The sequence below is a fragment of the Myotis brandtii genome, unplaced genomic scaffold, assembly GCF_000412655.1.
Source record: "Myotis brandtii unplaced genomic scaffold, ASM41265v1 scaffold520, whole genome shotgun sequence".
Lineage (NCBI taxonomy): Eukaryota > Metazoa > Chordata > Mammalia > Chiroptera > Vespertilionidae > Myotis > Myotis brandtii.
This window is the reverse complement of record NW_005369827.1, coordinates 2775085-2784858: the sequence shown is the minus strand read 5'-3', so window position 1 is coordinate 2784858 and position 9774 is coordinate 2775085. Positions and strand designations below refer to the sequence as shown.

Genomic DNA, 9774 nt, shown 5'->3' with positions numbered 1-9774 from the left:
ACTGCGTCTCCTGCCGCCGCGCCACCACCGGCACCAGCGGACTCCATAGACCGGGTACCGGCGAGCGACGACGCCTGCGCCGCCACCGGCGGCCTCAGGGACCCGGAAGTGGCAACGTCATTTATTAACGCCGGCGCGGACGCAGCGGAAGTGGCGTCACGCGGAGCGCGAATTGCGAGGTTCTGAGTCGGGGTACCTGGACTGGGCCGCTGTGGGGAGGGCGTGGCTGCAGGTGAATTTGGGTGTGTATTTTTTTTTTTTTTAATGTATCTTATTGCTGAAAGTATCACAGATGTCCCCTTTTCTGCCCATTGACCCCTCCACCCCAGCCCCGCCCCCCGGGTGTGTTCTTGTCTCCTCCGCACCTGCACGTTCACTCCTTGCCTTGAAATCGTCGCCTAAGTTGTGGACGTTCTTAACAATCAAGAAAGCCTGAGAGAAGTGGCAGCCTGTGGGGCTTTTGCTTGCTTTTTTACTTTTTTCCCGAACTCGAGACCCGGGCCAGGTGTTGTAAGTGGGAAGGAAGGTGGGGAGGAAGGACGGACGGACGCTAGTCTTCTGATTCTCCCTCCCGTGCCTTCCCGGGTAAGTCCCAGAGGAGGCCGGCATGTCTTCGGTGCTGCCCGAACCTTCACCGGACCCCGTCGTTCTTCGCCTGTAATGCCTTTTCGTACCCAGTACCACGAAGACAGGGACCAGCTTCGGAATCAGTTACCTGCCCACTAACCTTTGAACCGCAGATTCTCGTCTGAAATACTGTAGAGTAAGAATTCTATAAATTCGAGATGCGTCTGCAATATCGAGATGTGCAGACATCGACAGCAGGAATCAGTCTGGGCCCAGAGAGAGAAAGAGAGTCCCCCCTGTGCTAGGGGCAGGGACCATGGGAGAGAAAAATTGCTAATTATCTCACTAGAAAAGCAATGTGTTATGATTGAACCCAGCCAGGTGTGACCCTGCCCGTAAATTTTATGTAAACTTTTCACCCTGCCAGTACCAAGAACGGCTAATGAACCGCTTTGCAGTTTGTTTTTTCTTTTAAAAAAAAAAAATACTTTGAAGTCTTTGCAGATAAAAGGTCTTGCTGTACTCTCGGTCAGCACTGCAAGTTGTGAGGCTCCTACGGGAGGGACACAACTGTAGGCAGCTGGCCAGCTTAATAAAGGCTCTTAAATTTAAATTTTGAGTCGGTGGTCTATCTCGCTGATTGAACCCATAACACGCCCCACTATTCACCGCGGCGTTAACCGTGTTTCTCTCTGACATGTTTATCTCTGTGTTTATCTTCTCCAGGTCTTAGCTCAAACTTAAGAGAGGCCTTCCTCGACCACCCTTGCTGGTCAGGCCTCGTTGTTCTCTGCCTTGTCGCCCTGTATACATTTCAAGACACTTATCACTATGTGAAAGTACCTATTTTATTTTCTGTCTCAAAATAGAAAATAAAGTGTCGTGATGCTGGAATCTTGTGTTTTGTACATTGCCGTTTCCCAGGGGTTAAAACAATGTGTGGCACAAATAAAGTGGTTGAATGGAAGGCACGGTAGTTTGTTTTCAAATTAATCTCAGTCACTTAACTATATTACTACACGATAGCTATTTCAAGGGGGAAATTAATGAGCCTATTCCTAATTTTAAAAGAATCAACAGTCTTAAACAGACTGAGATAAGTAAAGCCAAATTAGTGAAGTCATGGTGATTAAATTACCACAAGATTGGTAAGCAAATTTAACTTCCTAAGGCAAACATAATTTAAACATTAAGTGGTCAAACATTGAAAAGTGCTGTTCACCACCATATGTTCTTTCCTTTCAGCATCTCCCATACTCACTTCCTCATGCTATCCGTTGAGCTGATCTCACCCACACCTGCCAGGCGGGGGTCAGGCAAACCCACTATGGACTGTAAAACTAAATGCACTATACTTAGCACCAGGGCAAGGTCCAAGTGGATGAGTTGCCTGGGCAGCCACAGTGTGGCCCACTGCTCCCCCAGACATGCTTGGGTCCCACTTTTATTTCTGGCTCCCTAGGAGGGCCTTTTCTGTCTGACCCTCAGAGATCCTGGCCCTGAGATTGGCTTCTGTTGTGGGCTGAAATGTGCCATCCCCCCAACTTCATATGTTGAAGCCCAAACTGCCATCAAGTCAGAAAATGACTGTATTTTGGAGACAGGGCCTTTAAAGTGGTGATTAAGTTAAAATGAGGTCATTAGAGTGGGTCCTAATCACATCTGACTGGTATCCTTAGCAGAAGAGGAGATTTGGACATCCAAAGAAACACCAGGGATGTGCACACACAGCAGGAAGACTATGCCAAGGCACAGTGAGAAGGCATCCATCTACAGGCCAAGGAGAGGCCTCATCAGAACCAAACTTGCCACACCTTGATCTTGGACTTTCAGCCTCCAGAACTGTGAGGAAATACATTTTCTGTTGTTGAAAACACCCAGTCTGTTGATATTTTGTTCTGGTAAAACAAGCAAATTAATAGACATTACGACTGGCCTTGGCTGTTTTCTGTTACTACTAATAATAATTAAAATAAGAGTTAACCTTTATCACATATCAAAAAAATGCTGTCCCATAAATATTCATAATCTGAAATTGGCTCAAATATCTGAATATTACTATTAAGATAGACTTTAACAGAAATTCAACTTTATGATATAAAATACATAAGGGCTTAACTCTTAATTTTATGGTAACTATGTAAATATCACTAACCTTTGCTATAATGCTATTTAAATGCTTTAAATTCTTAAAAATAGCCCCTGGTTTCAACAATCATTTTAATCAAACTGATCAAAGCTTCTTAGTGTCTATTATGTACTATAGAATTTTAATTTTTGTTTATATCATTTTCTAATCATTCTTTTAGAGGAATATTCATTCCTTCTGTGATAAATATATTTTTTGTGGGGTTGTTAAAATAATACAGCTGCATGATATGTAGAACATAATAATGTTGGTGCACAGTACATTTTCACCAGCATTATTTCCTACTCTCCTTTCCCCTGATATAGTTGGGGTATAACTTGACTTAAATACTGTATTAATTTTGATAAACCTCCAGAGACCTTGACTTGCCAGATAAGTTTGAAGAATAAAGTAGATTATGCTTTTTTATCTTGTTTAACCCTCACAATGCTATATCACATAATAAGGTCTCCATGGGCTTGGATTAAAATACTTCTGCAGTTGTCTTGGTGCTTACACCTATATTGTCATCATATACTTTGTTCTGCTGGGCAGTCTTCAAAATTTCCCCAAGTGCTGGAAAATAAGGCAATTTCAGTTTTAGAGCTCTTTAGAGGAATTTCCTTTGACCCTAAATTCTTTGAGAAGTCCCATCCTTACCAAGAGACTGCTATAATGCTCCACTTGAGACACATTCGGCAGCTGCCTGTATGTATAAACGGCATCATGGGGCTTATTTTCTATTGAAAGAGACAAAATTTTACAATAAACACATAGATCATTTTAAAATAGTGATTTTCATAGTAGTAGTAGTATTGATCATTTACTAATTGCTATATCCTCTACTATCTCATTCATGACACTTTAGCAAATTATAGGTGAAGAAAGTAAGGCAAAAAGATCTTGCTCTTAACCACCACGTTTCTAAGTCAGTGGGTTTTGTCCTTTGGAAGAAGATAAGAGGTCTTTCAAAAGATGTGAATGACAATGTGGTCTTTCATTGTTTTCTAAAATGTAGGTCAAGAAAGAGCATTTCCCCAGATTTTTTTATACCATTTATGTGTGATCAACATATTAAATTGTGTTTGGTGAGGATTTGTGATATAAATAGATGCCTAAATATAGGTTACTATTAAGTCAGATAGATGAAAATAGAAGTAGGAGAGAGGTGAAGTGTCAGTTGATTAATACCATACACCAGAATGCCTGAAGAATGTCTGAAATCAAAAATATATAAAAAAATAAGGCAATGTCCACCAGCTTCTACCAAATATGTGTGTATTTTATCTATATATATAAAAGCCTAATAGGGAGTTCGATCGCTCGCTATGACGTGTGCTGACCACCAGGGGGCGGCGTGGAATGAAGGGAGGCCCCGGCTGGCAGCTGCTAGTCTATATAAAAGCCTAATATGCAAAGTGTCCCCTCAGGCGTTCGCTCGCTCGCTATGATGTGTGCTGACCACGAGGGGGCACCATACAATGAAGGGAGGCCCTGGTAGGCAGCCGCTTGGTACCCTACCTGTGCACGAATTTCATGCACTGAGCCATATTTACAAATGTATATATATTAATTGATTTCAGAGAGGAAGGGAGAGGGAGAGATAGAAACATCAATGATGAGAGAGAATCATTGATTGGCTGCCTCCTGCATGCCCCCTACTGGAAATCAAGCCTGCAACCCGGGCATGTGCCTTGACCAGGAATCCAACCGTGACCTCCTGGTTCATAGGTTGATGCTCAACCACTGAGCCATGCTGGCCGGGCAGTGTATGTATTTATATATTTACACATACATCTTAATATTGACAGTTTTTCCCATCCACAAGCTCTGTGCATGTCTAAAGCCAGTTCCCCAGTTCAGCATCACTGCTGGGAATCAGAGAGAGAGAAATAGGGGGTAATATTCATCATCCTAAAAGAAAAAAAAAGTTTTTATTGATTTCAGAGAGAGAGGAAGAGAGAAGGAGAGAGAGAAACACACCTTAACTGCCTCCCACACCCCTAACTGAGAATTGAACTGGTGACCTTTTGCGGCAACACTCAACTGAGACACACTGGCCAGGGCTTCCTCCTCTTTTTGCCTCAAATATCTATACAAGTGGGATAGGACAGGCCTAGATTCTTGCTCTATTTTATTTTCAACCTTCTGTGAACCCATCTTCCAAATATTTCAACAGCATGGACATCTTCATTAGACTTTCATTGTTCCCACTAACTCTAGTACACTTTCTTCTGACACCTCCAACATTCCTTGTCATTGGGTAGCTTGCTGGAAAACTTTCATCTGACATGTATCAGATTTCTGTGAAAGTTTACACCAAATATCCAGGCCTTTATTTTATAGCTTGTTTTTTTAAATTAAAAAGTAGGTTGAATTGAGTTGATTCTGGTATTAATTTTGGTTACATTTACTTCTGGACACAAACAGCTACAGAGAAATTTGAGACAAGGGGGTGGGGTCGGGGGAGAGGGAAGAAGCCTGTCCCTGCCTTGTTTCCTGGTTAAGAAGGAGCCAGCTTTGGGGAAGGGAAGCCAAAGCATGGTTTGTAAGAAGCTGAATAGATGCCCTTGAAAGCTGAGGCCCGCACAATACCCATGAAATAGTAAACAAGCTTGACTGTGGTTTTGGCTTATTTACAATAATGAGTAAATCAATTAAGAATTTCAAATTTCTCTTTTTACTTAAAAAGAAGTAGGCTATTAAGAGCCATAAGACTTTCCAAAGAATTTGGGGTAAATGGGAGAATTTAACAAATAAAAAAGTACTAAATAAACAAAAGAAAATCTTAAAATAAGCAGTAAAAGAATAATTACTTAACCCACGTGGCTGTGACAAATGAAAGGCCAGAGTACAAAAAAATAATTACTCATTAACTTGCACTGTAGCATCTGCTACATGTTATTTCAGCAACTGAATTATGCAGTAATGACTTAGAATTCTAAACTTAAGTATCTAATAATTTAGCAGTCATTCCTGTTCCATACTTGCAAAAAAAAAAGAATACATTTTATTGAAAAAGTGGTTAAATAGTATCACGACTAGTCATAGAATCTAATACTGTACACTAGTACATTCAAACTGGCCAGCAGCTGCTCACTGACCTCATTGTTGAATACAGTGGTTTTTATGGTAACAAGTGACAAGCTCTGAGACAGTTCAATATTTTACACCCTCGCTATTTTTTTTTCTGATAATGGGCTTGTACTCTTATTCCTTTTCCATAAGTAAAGAAAGCATCAAATTATTTAGTCACTGCACCCCCAGCCAAGAAGTACAAGTCTCTGATGGAAACTGTACTCTAGACAGTGGGTTTTGGCTATTTATGAGGATGTCAAAAGAGAAAATACGCAGCTGATAAAGCCTAGAACCAAGGTTAGCATAATGCTCTCCAGTTCCATCCATGCTGTTGCAAATGGTAAGAATTCCTTCTTTTTTACAGCAGCATACTATTCCATTGTGTAGACATACCACAGTTTTCTAATCCACTCATCTGCTGATGGGCACTTAGGCTGCCAAATCTTATTAGCTATTGTAAATTGGGCTGCTATGAACACAGGGGTGCATATATCCTTTCTGATTGGTGTTTCTGGTTTCTTGAAATATATTCCTAGAAGTGGGATTATTGAGTCAAATGGGAGTTCCATTTTTAATTTTTTGAGGAAACTCCATACTGTTTCCACAGTGGCTGCACCAGTCTGCATTCCCACTAGCGGTGCACGAGGGTTCCTTTTTCTCCACATCCTCGCCAGCACTTGCCGTTTGTTGATTTGTTGATAATAGCCATTCTGACAGGTGTGAGATGGTACCACACTTCTATTTTTTAAAAAGCAACAACAACAAAAAAACACACCCTTCTATTAATGTAGCCTCTAGAATTCAGTGTTCTAGAAAATGGAAAGGAATGGCAGGGAAGAACACCCCATCCCATCATACATAAATAATTTTCATTTTATATTGCTCTATTTTTCAGAAGAATGAACAGACATGAAGAGTGGTTAAATGTATTACCCATGGTCATAGATTTGTGTGAAGTAGTTAACTACTGAAACCTGGTTCTGACCCTTATTCTATGCTCTTACCATTATATTACAACTAGAGACCCAGTGCATGAAATTCGTGCATGGGGAGGGGGGGTCCCTCAGCCCTGCCTGCACCCTCTCTAATCCGGGGCCCCTCGGGCGATGTCCGACTGCCTCTCACAATCCGGGACCACTGGCTCCTAACCACTTGCCTGCCTGCCTGCCTGATCACCCCTAACCACCTCTGCCTGACTGATGGCCCCTAACCACCTTTGCCTGCCTGGCCTAATCGCCCCTAACTGCTCCCCTACCGGCCTGACCTCCCCTAACTGCTCCCCTGCTGGCCTGATCGCCCCTAACCGCCTCTGCCTCGCCCTGCACCCGGGACCCAAGATTCCCTCCTCCGGCTGGTTGAGGCACCCGGGACCTGGGCTTCCCTCTCTCTGGCTGGCCACAGGTACCCAGGACCCAGGACGGCTTCAACTGGGCTGGCCGCCCACCACAGAGGACCGTGGCAGGCGGCTTCGCCCGGGCCACAGCTGCAGATGCTCAGAACTGTGGGGCAGGCGGCTTGTCCCTTTCCCAGGGCGCAGACACAGGCGCAGGCGCTGATGTCCGGGTCCACGGGGCATGCAGCTTGTCCCTCTCCCAGGCCGTAGCCCTAGCCTCTGGCGCCTGGGACCACGGGGCGGGCAGCTTGTCCTTTTCCCGGCCACAGGCGCAGGCACAGCTGCTGGCACCTGGAACTGTGGGGCAGGCAGCTTGTCCCTGTACCAGACTGCAGCCTGGCTGGTCCCCATTTCTCTCTCGCAAGCTCATTTGTTCCTGGCTGGTCCCCATTCCTCTCTCCCCAGTGTTGAGCGTCTGAGCCATTACGGCGTGATGGCATGAGGGTGTGATGACCATTTGCATGTTACCTCTTTATTCTATAGGATATCCTGTAATCTTCAAAATTTAAACTTTCCTTGACAATTAAAAAATTTACAGCACCTGGGTAGGGGAGAAAATGGGATATGGTCAACACTACAAATACCAATTAGTACTCAACAATACCTGGAAAATAATTTGTTATTTTCTAACCGTTTGGGATATAAATAATTGGGAAATTATGATAACAACTACTCAATTTATTCAGTAAAGCACTCCATACAATTGTTCTAAATTACAGATCATAACAGCCAAAATGTTTTGAGCCCTTTTATCTGAAGCACTATTTTAAAACTCTATATGGTTGGCTCATTTTGTCATCTCACAATGTATGTGGTATTATCACCATTTTATAGAAGAAACAGAGATCACACAGCTAAGAAGTGACTGAACCCTACAGTTTGGCCAAGCTTTTGTGCCTTCCTGATAATATTCTTATTTCCTCTACTTCCTAGGTGTCTCACTTAGGATAAGAATCAAGTCACTCCCCATTTTTGGCAGATTCCCTAAAGAAGACAGAATTGTAATTCTGGGCTTCATTCTGTGCACATTATAGATAAATTTAGTTTTGAGCATTTTATAGACTATTTTTGCATCTTATGCATTCATTTGGGGAAGTTTACAAAAGCATGTATTGAAGGGGACTTTTAATCAGTTACTGATTTTGAAGATGTACTTCTGGAAGAGCTCTTGTTACAGAAACTGATCTGATTTTGCTATTAATAAGTAATAGCACTTTTGCTTTCTGTCCCTGGAATTTACCTGAGAGTAAAAAAAAGCAACAGTCAACACAAGGTTGTGTACTTTACTGAGGGAAAGGGGAAAAAAAATTCTCTTAACAGGTCCAAAGTTTCTTTTTTTTCACAGAAAAGTGTTGACATAAAGCATAGCAACATAAGTTTAAACCACTACTGATTCATCAAGTAGGGAAGTTCTTTAAATTTCAAGAGTCTCAGAATCTCCTAAGGTAAAATGAGAAGCATATTATAAAATGTAGCTATTCACCTCCAACAATTCTCAACATAATTCTATGCTGGCCACATTCTACGAATGAAGAAATTGAAGGCCAATGAAACAAAAAGAATGTGTACAGGTTGGAGGCACCACTGTGGGCTTCCTGACATTATCCTGATGCCATATTATATTTGTAACATTTGAGCTGAGACATCCTGAATTTAAAAAGAGCCCAGAGAATGTGGTGAAACATTTATTTACTTTTCCCATGGAGTCTCTTATCAGATCACAGAGTCTACCTCAAATAGATAGTAGTTTCCTTTCTCTCTTGGCTCCTTGCCTTTCTACCATCTTCTTCCCTCTACCCATCCAGTCTTCCAAATCTTTTCCTGCCCTCTGTCTCCATTAGGTTCCCATCTCCGTGTTGATGGGCAATAAAGGATCATTCAGGTGCCATCTATCTTTGGAGAAACTTTTGGGTACTTCAGATTCTTCAGAATAAAACCCTACCCAACAAACCTTTCTCTGAATGCTTACTGATTCTCAAATCTCAAAGCCCAACTTTGGACTGATTTGTTTCTGCTATCAGGGTGAACTAGACACACTAGAAATAATCTTTCAGCTAAAATCAACCAAAAATATGTTAAACTAGAGGCTTGGTGCACGAATTCGTGCACGGGTGGGGTCCCTCAGCCTGGCTGGCGATCAGAGCCGATCGGGGCTGTCTTGCCCAGTCCTGATCAGGGCTATCAGGGCTGGCTGGCTGGGGGGAGGGACCACAAGATGTCCAGCTGCAGGAGGTTGGCTGTGGGAACGCACTGACCACCAGAGGGCAGCTCCTGCGTTGAGCGTCTGCCCCCTGGTGGCCAGTGCACGTCATAGCTACCAGCCAGTCATCTGGTTGTAACGGTCGCTTAGGTTTTTATATATATACTAGAGGCCCGGTGCACAAAAATTGGTGCACTCGGGGGGCGGGGGGAGGGGGGTCCCCCAGCCCGGCCTGTGCCCTCTCGCAGTCTGGGACCCCTTGGGAGATAACTACCTGCTGGCTTAGGCCTGCTCCCGGGTGGAAGAGGGCAGGCCCAATCCCTAGGTGCAGCCCCTGGTCGGGCTCAGAGCAGGGCTGATTGGGGAGTTGGGGCGCCGACCCCTGTCATGCACAGAGCAGGGCGGATC

The 9774-nt window shown here is 43.4% G+C and overlaps 1 long non-coding RNA gene across 1 annotated transcript; it reads left to right on the top strand.

Moving 5' to 3' along the window:
- Window positions 1–6: 6 nt before the first annotated feature.
- Window positions 7–2443, top strand: LOC106728020. The gene is made up of 2 exons (XR_001364252.1): window positions 7–242; window positions 2247–2443. It is a non-coding gene; the product is annotated as an uncharacterized LOC106728020 (long non-coding RNA).
- Window positions 2444–9774: the final 7331 nt, after the last annotated feature.